This window comes from Solanum pennellii, chromosome 9, assembly GCF_001406875.1.
Source record: "Solanum pennellii chromosome 9, SPENNV200".
In the NCBI taxonomy this organism is placed as follows: Eukaryota; Viridiplantae; Streptophyta; class Magnoliopsida; order Solanales; family Solanaceae; genus Solanum; species Solanum pennellii.
The window spans coordinates 45,379,762-45,394,475 of record NC_028645.1 but is presented as its reverse complement, the minus strand read 5'-3'; positions in this window follow the sequence as shown (position 1 = coordinate 45,394,475).

The following is a 14,714-nucleotide window of genomic DNA, read 5'->3' as shown; positions in this document are numbered from 1 at the left end:
ATTGCGATTCTCTCCCATTTCCATTCAGGAATGGGCATTCTCTGAAGTGTTCCTCCGGGCCTCTGGTGTTCATACTTTACTTGTTGACAATTTGGACATTTGGCAACAAAATCAACAATGTCGCGCTTCATTCTACTCCACCAAAAGTGTTGCTTTAGGTCACGATACATCTTGGTTGCACCAGGATGTATAGAATATCCGGAACTATGAGCCTCTGTAAGAATAGTGTGGATCAAATCATCGATGCGGGGTACACATACCCTTCCTTTAATCCTCAAAACACCTTCCTCATCAATTGTTGCTTCTTTAGCCTCTCCTTGTAACACTTTATCTCGAATCCGGATCAATTTCTCATCATCAAACTGCTTTCCCTTAATTTTGTCAAGGAAGGAGGATCTTGCCTCCACACAAGCTAACAATCCTCCCTTCTCATTTACTTCTAACCTCATGAGGTCATTAGCCAAAATCTGCACTTCTCTAGCCAATGGGCGTCTAGAAGCTTGCAAGTGAGCTAGACTTCCCATGCTTCCCGCCTTTCTACTTAAAGCATCCGCTACAACATTCGCCTTCCCCGGATGATACAAAATAGTGATGTCGTAGTCCTTCAGTAGTTCCATCCATCTCCTCTGTCTCAAGTTCAAATCTTTCTGAGTAAAGACATACTGTAGGCTACGATGATCCGTATAGACTTCACACTTAACCCCATATAGATAGTGTCTCCATTGCTTTAATGCAAACACTACCGCGGCCAATTCCAAATCATGAGTTGGATAGTTACGTTCATGCACTTTTAATTGCCTTGAAGCATAAGCAATCACATTCTTCTCTTGCATTAGCACTGCACCCAAACCCGAATAGGATGCATCACAATAGACAATGAAATTCTTACCTTCCACTGGCAAGGTGAGAATTGGTGCAGTAGTCAACAGAGTCTTGAGCTTCTGAAAGCTTTCCTCACACTCATCCGACCATACAAATGGAACATTTTGCTTAGTCAAGTTCGTCAGTTGGGAAGCAATAGAAGAGAATCCCTTGACAAATCGGCGGTAGTAGCTAGCTAACCCAACAAAGCTCCTTATTTCTGACACATTAGTAGGTCTTACCCAATTCTTCACTACTTCGATCTTAGAAGGATCCACCATCACCCCATCCTTAGAAACCACGTGCCCCAAGAAGGACACTGCATCTAGCCAAAACTCACACTTAGAGAACTTGGCATAAAGCTTTTTCTCCCTCAACATTTCCAATACCATTCTCAAATGCTCCTCATGTTCCTCCTTACTTTTAGAGTATATTAGTATATCATCAATAAATACGATCACAAAGAGATCCAAATATGGCTTAAAAATCCCGTTCATCAAACTCATGAACGCAGCAGGGGCATTCGTAAGACCAAAAGACATCACTACAAATTCGTAATGCCCATACCTGGTTCTAAAAGCAGTCTTTGGCACATCCGTTGCCCGTATTTTCAGTTGATGATAACCGGATCTCAAGTCAATCTTAGAGAAGACACAAGCACCTTGTAACTGATCGAACAAGTCATCAATGCGAGGAAGAGGATACTTGTTCTTTATGGTTACCTTGTTCAACTGCCGGTAGTCTATGCACATCCGAAAACTCCCATCCTTCTTCTTCACAAACAAAACCGGAGCACCCCAAGGAGATGCACTTGGTCTAATGAAGCCTTTGCTCAACAACTCTTGAAGTTGGGCTTTTAACTCTCTTAACTCCGCAGGAGCCATTCTATAAGGGGGTATAGAAATGGGGCGAGTACCCGGTTCAAGATCAATACAGAAGTCAATATCCCTATCTGGTGGCATACCAGGAAGATCTGCAGGGAACACATCCAGAAACTCACGGACCACCGAAACCGACTCAATCGAAAGTACTTGGGTAGTATCATCCTTGAGATGTGCCAAGAAAGCTAAACACCCTTTACTAACCATTTTCTTAGCACGAAGAAAGGAGATGATACGCACCGGATTGGAAGTGTAGTCACCCTCCCACACTAACGGATCTGTCCCAGGCTTGGCTAACGTCACTGTTTTAGCATTACAATCCAAGATCGCAAATTGCGGAGAAAGCCAAGTCATACCCAGAATTACATCAAAATCAACCATTTCTAAGATAACCAAATCTACATAAGTGTTGCTCCCCACAAAGTTCACCAAACAAGACCTATATACCTTTTCAACTACCACAGACTCACCCACCGGAGTAGAAACACGAATAGGCATATCAAGTAATTCACAACGTAAATTAAGACCATTAGCAAATGAGGAAGATACATAAGAAAATGTGGATCCCGGATCAAACAATACAGAAGCCATGCAATCACAAACCAGAAGATTACCTGTGATGACAGCATCAGATGTCTCCGCCTCCGATCTCCCAGGGAAAGCATAACAATGGGCCCTTTCGTTTGTTTGTCCGTTGCCCCTACCATGTTGTGTTGTAGTGGCTCCAGTTTGCCCATCACCCCGGCCGTTTTGGTGACCACCATTACCTCGGCCACCACGCCCTCCAGAATAACGGCCTCTTCCATGACCACCTCTACCTCTGACTGTTGGGGGTCTGTAACCTTGTTTTGGACAAAACCTCCTAATGTGTCCGATCTCTCCACATTCATAACACTCTCTGGACTCAAGCTTAGGTCTCTCAGAGAAATGTTGACCGGTCTGAGGTGGACCCCCAACTACAGTCTGTAGTGAAGACTGAACGGGTCGAACTGAGTAACCTCCGGAACCCTGTCCTCTAGAGTAAGAACCATTAAACTCACCTCCCTTTCGAAACCTCTTTGATGTCGATGCCGTAGTGAATTCGTCTGGCTTCACTCCTTCCACCTCTATCACGAAATCTACCACTTCTTGGAAGGATTTCGCTGTAGCCGCTACCTGTAAGGCTGAAATCCGCAAATCTGACCTCAACCCTTTCACAAAACGGCGAATCCGCTCTTGTGAACTGAAGCAAAGCTGAGTGGCATACCTAGATAGTGCACGAAACTTAGCCTCATATGCATTGACCGACATCCTACCCTGCTCTAGGCTCAAGAACTCATCCCTTTTCCTATCCCTCAAAGTCCGGGGGATATACTTCTCCATAAACAAGCTAGAGAATGAGGCCCAAGTCATAGGTGGTGCCTCTGTTGGTTGACACTCAACATGTGACCGCCACCACATTTTGGCGTTCCCTTGAAACTGATAACTCACGAACTCAACACCAAACCGTTCTACTATACCCATTTTGTGTAGTAGCTCATGACAGTCAACCAGAAAATCGTAAGCATCCTCAGATTCAGCACCCTTGAAGACTGGAGGTTTCAATTTCAAGAACTTACTGAAAAGTTCATGCTGATCACTTGTCATTATAGGCCCAGTAGTCAGACGTGGAAACGTGCCTATGTCCAATGAGGCATCCATACGAGGAGCCATAGTGGCTGCATGTTGTACCTCTGAAATCGGAGGTGTTGGTGCAGAAAACACTGGAGGTGCCTGACCCTGATCAGACAACCCACTAAGATAAGCGAGAACCTGATTGATCATCTCTGGGGTAGGTTGGGGTGGCATTTCCTCATCCTGCACTTGTTCATTTTCCCCATCCTCCCCTTCTCTTACCACTTCCTCAGTTGGTGGAGGAGTCACCGCCCTAGTACCAGATGGGCTAGGTGCTTGTCCTCTTCCCCTAGAGGACGTCCTCCCACGACCTCTACCACGGCCTCTTGCCGCTGCTCTTCCTCGAGCTACAGCCCCAGCGGCTGGCTCAGACGCACCCTGTTCCGCCGGTGCTGATGTTGGCGTAGTCGTTGCTCTAGTTCTGACCATCTGCGAAAATAGAGTGAAGATGGTCAGATACCAATTTGTATCATCTAGATACCAATTGGATTCAAGTAATAGCACGAAAGAAAGAAAGAATGGAATTTTCCTAAAGTCCTATAGCCTCTCAAAGAAAAGTAAAGGCGTCCCCCTACCGTTCCTTAAGACTCTACTAGACTCGTTCTTGTGTGATGAGACCAACGAACCTAATGCTCTGATACCAAGTTTGTCACGACCCAAAACCGAGCCGCGACTGGCACCCACATTTACCCTCCTATGTGAGCGAACCAACCAATCTAAACCTTAACATTTCAATTTAATATCAACATAAAGCAATGCGGAAGACTTAAACTCATTAATAAAAGACAATTCAATAACTTCTAAAATTCAACATCTATTATTTCCCCAAAATCTGGAAGTCATCACCACAAGAACATCTATGATCAAATTACTAAACTAAGAGTATTCTAAGAAGCTAAAATAAACAAAAGCTAGTCCATGCCGGAACTTCAAGGCATCAAGACATGAGGAAGAAGATCCAGTCCAAGCTAGAAGCATTAGCTCACCCTGAAATCCGGTGTAATGAAGACTGGCTAGAGTTGCGGTTGAGTTGAAGACGACGGTACGTTTGCTGCACTCCACAAATAACAAAGAAAACAAATACAAGTAGGGGTCAGTACAAAACACGGGTACTGAGTAGATATCATCGGCCAACTCAAAATAGAAAACAGTATATATCAGATAATATCATAAATCAACTACAATACTCAACGTGTAGCAACAACAAGTTCTATAATCATTAATAAGCACCGCCAAGTTCACACATGAGGACTCAAGCCTCAATACCATACTCTTTTGGGAATTAGGTTCATTAGATTGAGTATATTAACATCTTTCAAGATTCTTTATCTTTATTCCTCTTGTGTCGGTACGTGACACTCCGCTCCCCTACTACTATGTGTCGGTACGTGACACTCCGATCCCCTAATTCTACGTGTCGGTTCGTGACACCCGATCCCCTAATTCTACGTGTCGGTTCGTGACACCCGGTCCCCCTAATTCTACGTGTCGGTTCGTGACACCCGATCCCCTAATTCTACGTGTCGGTTCGTGACACCCGGTCCCCCTAATTCTACGTGTCGGTTCGTGACACCCGATCCCCTAATTCTACGTGTCGGTTCGTGACACCCGGTCCCCCTAATTCTACGTGTCGGTTCGTGACACCCGATCCCCTAATTCTACGTGTCGGTTCGTGACACCCGGTCCCCCTAATTCTACGTGTCGGTTCGTGACACCCGATCCCCTAATTCTACGTGTCGGTTCGTGACACCCGGTCCCCTAATTCTACGTGTCGGTTCGTGACACCCGATCCCCTAATTCTACGTGTCGGTTCGTGACACCCGGTCCCCTAATTCTACGTGTCGGTTCGTGACACCCGATCCCCTAATTCTACGTGTCGGTTCGTGACACCCGATCCCCTAATTCTACGTGTCGGTTCGTGACACCCGATCCCCTAATTCTACGTGTCGGTTCGTGACACCCGGTCCCCTAATTCTACGTGTCGGTTCGTGACACCCGGTCCCCCTAATTCTACGTGTCGGTTCGTGACACCCGCTCCCCTAATTCTACGTGTCGGTTCGTGACACCCGCTCCCCTAATTTCATTCTATTAATTCATCAATCCTTCTTTTATACCAAGGCATCATCAACCCCATTACTTTAGTTCATCAAGCCTTCTTTTATACTAAGGCATCATCAATCTCATTAACAAAGTAGATTAGGGTTTTTCAAGATTTGGGATTCAATAGCTTCATCATGCTTATTTTATCACAATTATATAATCACATTCATACAAGCATACAATTAAGCATATAGAAGGGTTTACAATACTACCCAATACATATCATTCGCTATTAAGAGTTTACTACGAATAGCATAAACCATAACCTACCTCCACCGAAGATTCGTGATCAAGCAAGCAAATTCCCCAAAGCTTGTGTTTTCTCTTCGTTCGTTTCTCTCTTTCTCGTTCGACCCTCTCTCTCTCTCTTTGTTCTTTCTATTTTTCTTATTCAAACCCTCTTTCTTTTACCCTAATTAGCATATAATTAAGTATAAAGATGGCAATAATATCCCACTAATTAACTCAAGGTTACCTCTTTTAACCCCCAAGTAATTAGACTTATTAACATTAACCCACTAACTTTATAATTAAAGCAGGAATAGTCCAAAACGCCCCTTAAATTACTAAACAGAAATCCGACCCAGCCTGGGATTACGCAGCCTGTGACGGCCCGTCGTGCCTGCGACGGTCCGTCCTGCTGCTTCCGTCACAAAGTTCAGAGACTCAATTTCCTTGAAGAGTCTGTGACGGTCCGTCGTGCCCACGACGGTCCGTCCTGCCATGTCGTCACGAAGTTCAGAGAGTCGATTTCAGTACCCAAATTTCAGAAGTCTAAGTGTTTTGGAACGAGACTCCCTCGACGGTCCGTCGTGCCCATGACGGTCCGTCGTGGGTTCCGTCGACTCACACAGTTTTTCCAGAAATAAAATCTACTGCTCATGACACCTGATTACATATTTAGATCTTGTGGTCTATGTTGGTTAAGTCAAGTGTTACCGAAATTAAAATGAAGTAACAAAGTGAACACTAACTAGGGCGACATAAGGGGTTTGACATAGTATCGGTGAAAGAATGGGACTATTCCTTGACATTGCACAAGTTTTCTCTAAGAGGAGTCCCAGGAGGATGTTTTTATGTATTATTTAATGAAATGTATGATGTTGACTTTTTATGATAATACTCTTACATGATGATGCATATATTGATGAACATGATTTTTGTCAAAATTGACATATGTAGTGATTACTATCTATGATGATATCTGATGTGAAGAAAGGCTATACTTATGATATCCTATCGTGTTTACTTGATTGCGTGGGGATACGTCACATGAGCATTGCACTTGTAGGCTTGGGATATGATTGTTGGTAAGGTTCTTGTATGTTGATTATATGAGCTAATGAACATGATATGTTATTGTGACTTTATGATGATGTCGTTCTTATTTTTCAACATGTCTCATGTTATTGTGATTCCTTGTCTTGTATATGCTATCTTATATGTGCATTCCAGGATTTCAAATGACTTATCGTTCCTTCTAAAGTAAATGTCCCTTTTTCATGCATGTTTCAAATGCTTTATGTGCATATGCCTATACATAGTACAAGTGATGTACTAACCCATGTTTCTATGCTTACTACAAAATGTAGGTTATGGCTATTGAGTTTCTAGAGTATCATTGAAGAAGATTTGGATTCTCATTCTCCAAGTCCGGTAGGCCGTCACTTTCCGAGGACCATGCCATTATCTTGATATTGGATATTGTTTAGTCTTAAAGACACTTTTGTTCTTTCTCTTTTTTTTGAAGACTATGATTGTATATACCTATATGTGGCCTTTATTGTAACGAATTATGGGCTACACCCCATGTTGTACATATTTTAGATGGTTTAATATGAGATGCATCCCATATTTCTTATTAATCTATATTGCTATATTTTGTACGTTAAATAAAATTAGAAGCATACGTAGTCTTTCCTGTGCAAGGAGTCTATGTAATCTCCCTATACATATATTATGTATAAGTAAGAGGTCTATGTAGACCTCAATGTAGAAGTAGATAAAAAGTTTTAAATTTCCGCAATTTAACCTATGATATGTTATGACAAATTCTAAGATTTTAGTCTTATTCCTGTGTGAGGACGACGACACCGCTCACTTTTAGGGGGTGCTCCCCGGATATGACAAACCTGGTATAATAGCATGAGGTTGAATATTATTAGGATGGATGTCTCATTAAACTACGTCTATGTAGATTCTTAATCATAATTATAAAGCGCGCCTCACTTTTGAATGAGAGACTATATGATGTTTATTGATTCTCATCTTCTTTTAATCCTATGTCATGCCTCAAGAGTCTACTTTATGTGTGCTTTTACCTAATACATTTATTGTAGTTATAGGTATGAATACTCGAAGAGCATCTGCAAGAAGGGCCGATGAAGGGATTGCTAATGCGGGGAACAAGAAAACCAAGCTCCTCCGCAATACAATCAAGTACCCCCACTTGAAGAAGTTTCTATGGGTGATCAAGTTCCAGTTGTTGCTCCACCGATTATCGATGGGGCGATAAGGGCAGCTTTTCTCAATTTGGACTAAACATGACTTCACAAGCTAATTTTGTCACTTCTCTAGCCCGACATGACAGCCCAAGTTACTGGGGAGGTTGGGCCCAATGTGCCTCATGATAGCACTATATCATCTCGTTTGAGAGACTTGACTAGAATTAGCCTTCTTATATTCTATGGGTCAAGATCGGATCAAGACCCTCAATATTTCCTAGATGAAGTATATAAGATCCTATTTTCTTTGGGTGTGACTATGGGGAAAAAGTTTGTGTTTGCCGCCAATCATCTCAATGATGTGGTACAAACATGGTACATCCAATGGATAGACAATATGGTCCTAAGAGGTGTGGGCCACTGACTTGGGAATTTTTAAAAGTGCATTCCCTGATAGGTTCTTTCCTAGAGAGTTGAGGGAAGGTATGGTGGAAGAACTCATCAACCTTCGGCAAGGAGGTATGCGTGTTCTTTTCTACTCCTTGAAGTTTACAAAATTGTCCAAATATGATCCATCCTTGGTGTCTAACCCAAGGGATGAGATAAGTATTTTTATTATAGGATTGTCCAATGACTTTGTGGAAGAATGTTGTTCAGCTACGATTCATGATTATATGATATTTCCTATCTGATGGTTCATGCTCAACAAGTGGAAGAAAGTAGGCAATGAAGAAAGAATAAAGAGGACAAAATGGCCAAGTCTTTTGAAAGTGGTTCATTAGACGGGAGGTTAGAAATTCAAGATAAGTCTATATTCAACAATAGGTTCTTTAATCAATTTCTTTCTAAGTTCCCTAGGGCTAATACTGATAGGGTGCCTAATCGTAAGTCTCTAAAGCGAAGAGATACTACTTCACCAATCAAGAATCCAACTTGTGGAAAGTGTGGCAAAAAACATAGGGATGAGTGCCTAGGTGTGGCGGAGAATTGCTTCGAATGTGGTAAAATTTTGTCACAAGGTTAGACATTTCCCTAATGTGAAGGGGAAAGACAAAGGGAGTGTACAAGCAAGTGGTTCGAATGTTTAAGCTCCAAAAAAGAATTAATTTTATGCTCTCCGTTCTAGGAGTCAACGACAGAGTTCTCCTGATGTGGTGACCGTTATGTTACAAGTCTTCTCTTTAATGTTTATGCTTTATTTGATCCGGGTTTTACCTTGTCATATTTTACTCCTTTGGTAGACATAAATTTTGGTATTTTCCCGATACCTTAATTGAACTTTTCATGGTTACAACCCTGGGAGGTCAGTCGGTGGTTGCAAAAATGGTATACGTAAATTGTCCTATAATGTTTCCCAATAGAGTTACAAATGTTGAATTAGTAGAAATTGATATGGTTGTTTTGATGTTATTTTTGGGATTGATTGGGTGCATGCTTGTTTTTTTTCCAGTGATTGTCGGACAAGAGTTTTCAAGGTCCATTTTCGTAATGAACCCTTCATTAAGTGGAAGGGGGGAAGTTATATTCCTATAGGTCGTATAATTTCTTCTCTTAAATCATGTAAGATGATCTCTAAAGGGTGTTTGTACCATATTGTAAGAGTCAATGATTTAGACTCCGAAGCTCCTCCCATTGAGTCCCCGTTGTGAGGGAATTTTTGGAGGTATTTCTTAATGATCTTCCGGCAATTCCTCCCGAACGGGAAATTGATTTTGGTATTGACTTAATACCGAAGACAAATCTCATTTCAATTCATCCTTATCGGATGTCTCCGGCAGAATTAAAAGGGTTGATGGCTCAACTCAAGGATTTACTAGACAAAGTCTTCATTTCACCTAGTATTTTCCCATGGGGTGCTCCGATTATGTTTGTGAAGAATAAGGATGTTTCCCTAATGATGTGTATCGATTATCGACAACTTAACAAAGTTACCATTAAGAATAAGTATCCTCTCCATTGGATTGACTACTTGTTTGATCAACTCCATGGGGAAAGCTATTTTTCTAAGATTGATTTGAGGTTGGGATATCACCAACTTAGGGTGAGAGATTAATTTATTCCCAAAATGAGCTTTTGAGCAAAATATGGTCATTATGAGTTTAGGGTGATGTCATTTGGGTTTAGTAATGCTCGGCTGCATTTATTGACCTAATGAATCGGGTTTTCCAAAACTACATAGATACCTCTGTGATTGTCTTCATAGATGACATCTTGGTGTATTCGAAGAATATGGGTGATCATATGGATCATTTGAGAATGGTGTTACAAGTTCCGAAGGTATACCAATTATTTTCCATGTATAGTAAATGTGAGTTTTTGTTAAGGTCGGTGGCATTTCTTTGTCGTGTCATCTCTAGTGAGGGTGTGGAGGTTTATCCAAGAAGATCGAGGCGGTTAGAGATTATCCTAGAAATTTTGCTCCAACGGACATAAGAAGTTACTTGGGTCTAGTTGGGTACTATTGTAGGTTTGTGGATGGTTTTATGTCCATTACGTCTCCTTTCACTATTTGACCCAAAAGAATGTGAAATTTGAGTGGCCAAAGGCTTGTGAAAGAAGCTTCCAAATCTTTAATGATAGGCCTACCACCGTTCTAGTTTTTACTTTACGAGAAGGTACTAAGAGTTTTGTGGTATTTTGTGATGCATCCTTAGTGGGATTGAGCTGTGTCCTTATGCAACACAGGAAGGTTACAGCCTACGCCTCTAAGCAACTCAAGATTCATAAGATGAACTACCCAACTCATGATCTTGAGTTAGCAGCCGTGGTGTTTCCCTTGATAATCTGGAGACATTACTTATATGATGTTCATGTAGATGTGTATACCGACCACAAGAGTCTTGAATATGTGTTTTAAAAAAATATCTCCTACAAGGAAGGTGGTGGGAATTGTTGAAATATTACAACATGAGTGTTCTTTACTACCCCAGCAAGGCCAACGTGGTTGCAGATTCTCTCAGTTGTATGACCATGGGTAGTGAGTCTAATGTTGAAGAGGGGAAGAAAGACCTGAAAGATGTGCATAGATTGGATCGTTTGGGTTTTACATTGGAAGATTCTCCAAGTTGTCATTTTGTGGTAAATCATAACTCCAAGTCTTCTTTGGTAGTTGAGTTTAATACTAAGAAACACCTGGATCCATCATTGATGGAGTTAAAGAAATTGGTTCTTGGCAAGCATAATGAATCATTCTCCTTAGGGGGGAGGGGATTATGTTTTGAGGTACCAAGAAAGGTTGTGTGTAACCAATGTGGATGATTTGAGAAATCGGATCCTAGACGAAGCTCATTGTTCGCATTATTTGATTCATCCATGTTCTACTAAGATATATCATGACCTTAGAGAAGTATTTTGGTGGGATGGCATGAAAAGGGGCATAGGGGAATTTGTTGCAAAGTATCCAAATTGCCAACAAGTAAAAGCCGAGAACCTAAAGCCTAGTGGTTTACGTAAAGAAATCCAAATTCACACATGGAAGTGGGAATACATTGATATAGACATTATTGTGGGTTTGCCTTAGAGTCGAAGGCAAAATGACTCTATATGGGTGGTAGTTGATAGATTGACCAAATCCGCTCATTTTATTTTGTTACGTCCACTTACTCTGCGGATAATTATTGAAAGATCTATATAGATGAGATTGTGAGCCTTCATGGTATGTTTTTATTCATCATATTTGATAGGGGCGCAGAATTCACATCTAGATTTTTGAGATCGTTTTCAAAAGGGTTAGGTACCCAAGTACAGTTAAGCACCACTTTTAATAATCAAACGGACAGTCAAGCATAGTGTATTCTTCAAATTCTTGAGGATAATATTAGAGATTGTGAAATCTACTTAAAGGGAATTGGGATGATCACTTGCCTTTGGTGGAGTTGTCTTATAACAATAGTTACCATTCGTCTATATCCATGGCTCCTTTGAAAACTTTGTATTGTACGAGATGTAGATCTCCGTGGGATGGTTTGTGGTTGGCGAGTCTTCACTTTTTTGTCCTGAATCGGTGTATGATGATTTGAAGAGAGTTAATATGATATTGGACTGATTTGAGACATCCTATAGCCGGCAAAAGTCTTATGCTGAGAATAGGAGAAAAGCATTAGAATTTGAGGAAGGTGATAAAGTGTATTTGAAAATTTAACCCATGAAAGAGGTGATGAGATTTGGAAAGAAAGGGAAGTTATATCCTCGTTATGTGGGTCCCTATGAAATATTGCAAAGGGTTGGCAAGGTTGCATACGAATTGACATTACCTAGAGAGCTAGCTTTGGTTCACCCGGTATTCCATGTATCCATGCTTAAGAAGTGCATTGGTTACCCTGACTTCATTCTTCCTATTGAAGGTCTAGGAGTGGATGAAAACATCTCCTATGAAGTGGTTCCGGTTGAAATTCTTGATCGACAAGTGAAAGAAGTTAAGGAACAAGGAGGTGGCTTCCGTAAAGGTTTTATGGAAGAACCAACTAGTTGAGAGAGCAACATATGATGTCGAGGTCGACATGAAGTCTCGTTATCCTCATCTCTTAGCTAATTATTTCTATTTGTTCCTATTTATAATGAAAATAATGACTTAATTTAAATTTGACTTATTTTGCAAAGATAAGAATATTATGATAAAAATCTATGTTAAAATGATTTTTATTGAAATATGTTCATTGTCTTCATTGCACTTATTTGTGTATTCTGTATGTTGTTGCCTTCATGAAATGATATTGAGAATGTTGATGTGTTTTGAAATGATTTTTTGGCACTAGAGACTCTTAATGTGTCGATAAGCTTATGTTGAAGTTGAGAAGGAAATTCCTCATGTTTTGATGTTGAGCTCTTATATGTGAAAGTTGATGTTTTGAATTACTATATATAAAGGCCATGTTGTTATGTTGATTACAGTTGTAACTCATGTTTATATATGTTGTTGTTTGTTGGGGTGCTAGTAATGAATCTATCAGTTCCCCACAAAAGATTTTAGAGGCATTCAACGACGAATGTTCCTGGGGGATAGTATAACACTCCCAAATTCCACAACCTAATGTATTGTCTCACATGTTTTTATAAGGTTGGTAACACTATTTTTAGGACCTAAAATAATGGTTATACATCATTTAGGAAGTTTCAAAGTCAGGACGTCAAGAAACATCCATGACGTCCGAAAGCTATTGAAATTGAACTAATAGACGTCCCTATGTTTAGTGAAGGCTTGGGAGTGTCAAATGAAGTCTAAATTTTTTAAAAATATATTTAATAGGTGAAATTTAGTTTATAGGGTCCAAATGTCTACTCCCCAAGTGCAGCCCGAATGTCCTTGAGGAGGACCCAAACCTTTGCGGGAAATCTGCTGAAGCAGCTTCTGGCGGTCAAGATGTGGAGCCCATTGAACTTCGTGCAGCCAAAACTGGCAAGGAGTATTTTGCATCGCGATGTGTGCCTCTACGAGGTCCACTGCCTTAACATGGATTTTGGAAAATAGATTTCAAAGTGCCCCGACGACGTGAAGCCATTTCCCAAATTCCTTCATGTCGTTTTTAATTCAATGTTGATTTCTTAAAAAGGCACATTTAAGTGAGCGGTCTCTCTGATAATTTTTTTGACGAGTATATATTTGATTTAAATCTGTTTTAATCCATTTCCACTCACTCAAATCAAATCCCCAAATCAAAACCCTAAAGCTCTCAACTCTATCTACTTCCTCTCTCAACTCAACTTCCATTGAAGGATCAAGGAAGCTTTGAGAAGAAGACCAAGTTCTCAACTTTTATTCTCAAATTTTGTGGATTGATCTTAATTAAGGTATGATTTCTTCACTATTGGGATTCCGTTCCCCAAGATATTATCACAAAAATAATTTCTAAATCACCCAATTCCTAGGGTTTTCCTCTTCTAATGGGTTTACTTCTAAACATTCATTTGATGATTAACTATGTTGAATATACATTTCCTATGTCTAATTGAGTATATATTTTTTAGTAATGATGCTAATTAAGGGAATTTCCTGTGGATCATGTCCCTTTCCCCAAACTTCCCAAACCTTGTTTCTTGCTTATGAATTGATGGGAATTGAATATGTATTGGTTGTTTGACTTGTTTTGTCTATTATAATTCATTCATGTACGTCCTAGGGTAAATTTATTGTTTGGATTGAATCAATTTCTTGAAGAATTCATGAACCCTTTTCCGCTAACCCTAGGTTATGAGTTGATGTTAACTTGGATAGTGATGATACAATTGACCTACTTCTTTTGTTAATTACAATTGTTTGGTTTTATCACCCATAGATGGATGAAATTTCATTGGTTGAGGTTAAGACCAATGATGATGTCTTTTGAAGGATAATTGGTAAGACTTTGTGATCTTAAACATTTACTTCAATAGTGATGACTTTTACATGGTGAAGGATCAAGGAATCATTGAGAAGTATACCAAGTACTCAACTTATCTTATCAAATTTTGTGGATTGATCTTCATTAAGGTATGGGTTCTTCATTACTTGAATTCCTTTCCCCAAGATGTCCATACAAAGTAGATTTCTAAATCACCCAATTCCAAGGGTTTTCCTCCTCTAATGGGTTTACTTCTAAACTTGAAATTTCTGATTAATTATGTTGTATTTGGATTTCTTATGGTTAATTGAGTGTAGATTTTTGAGTAATGATGTTAATTAAGCGAAATTTGTGTGGATCATGTCCCTTTCCCCAAACATCCCAAACCTTGTATCTTGATTATGATTTGATGGGAATTGAAGATGTATTGATTGTTAGACTCGTTTTGTCTATTATAA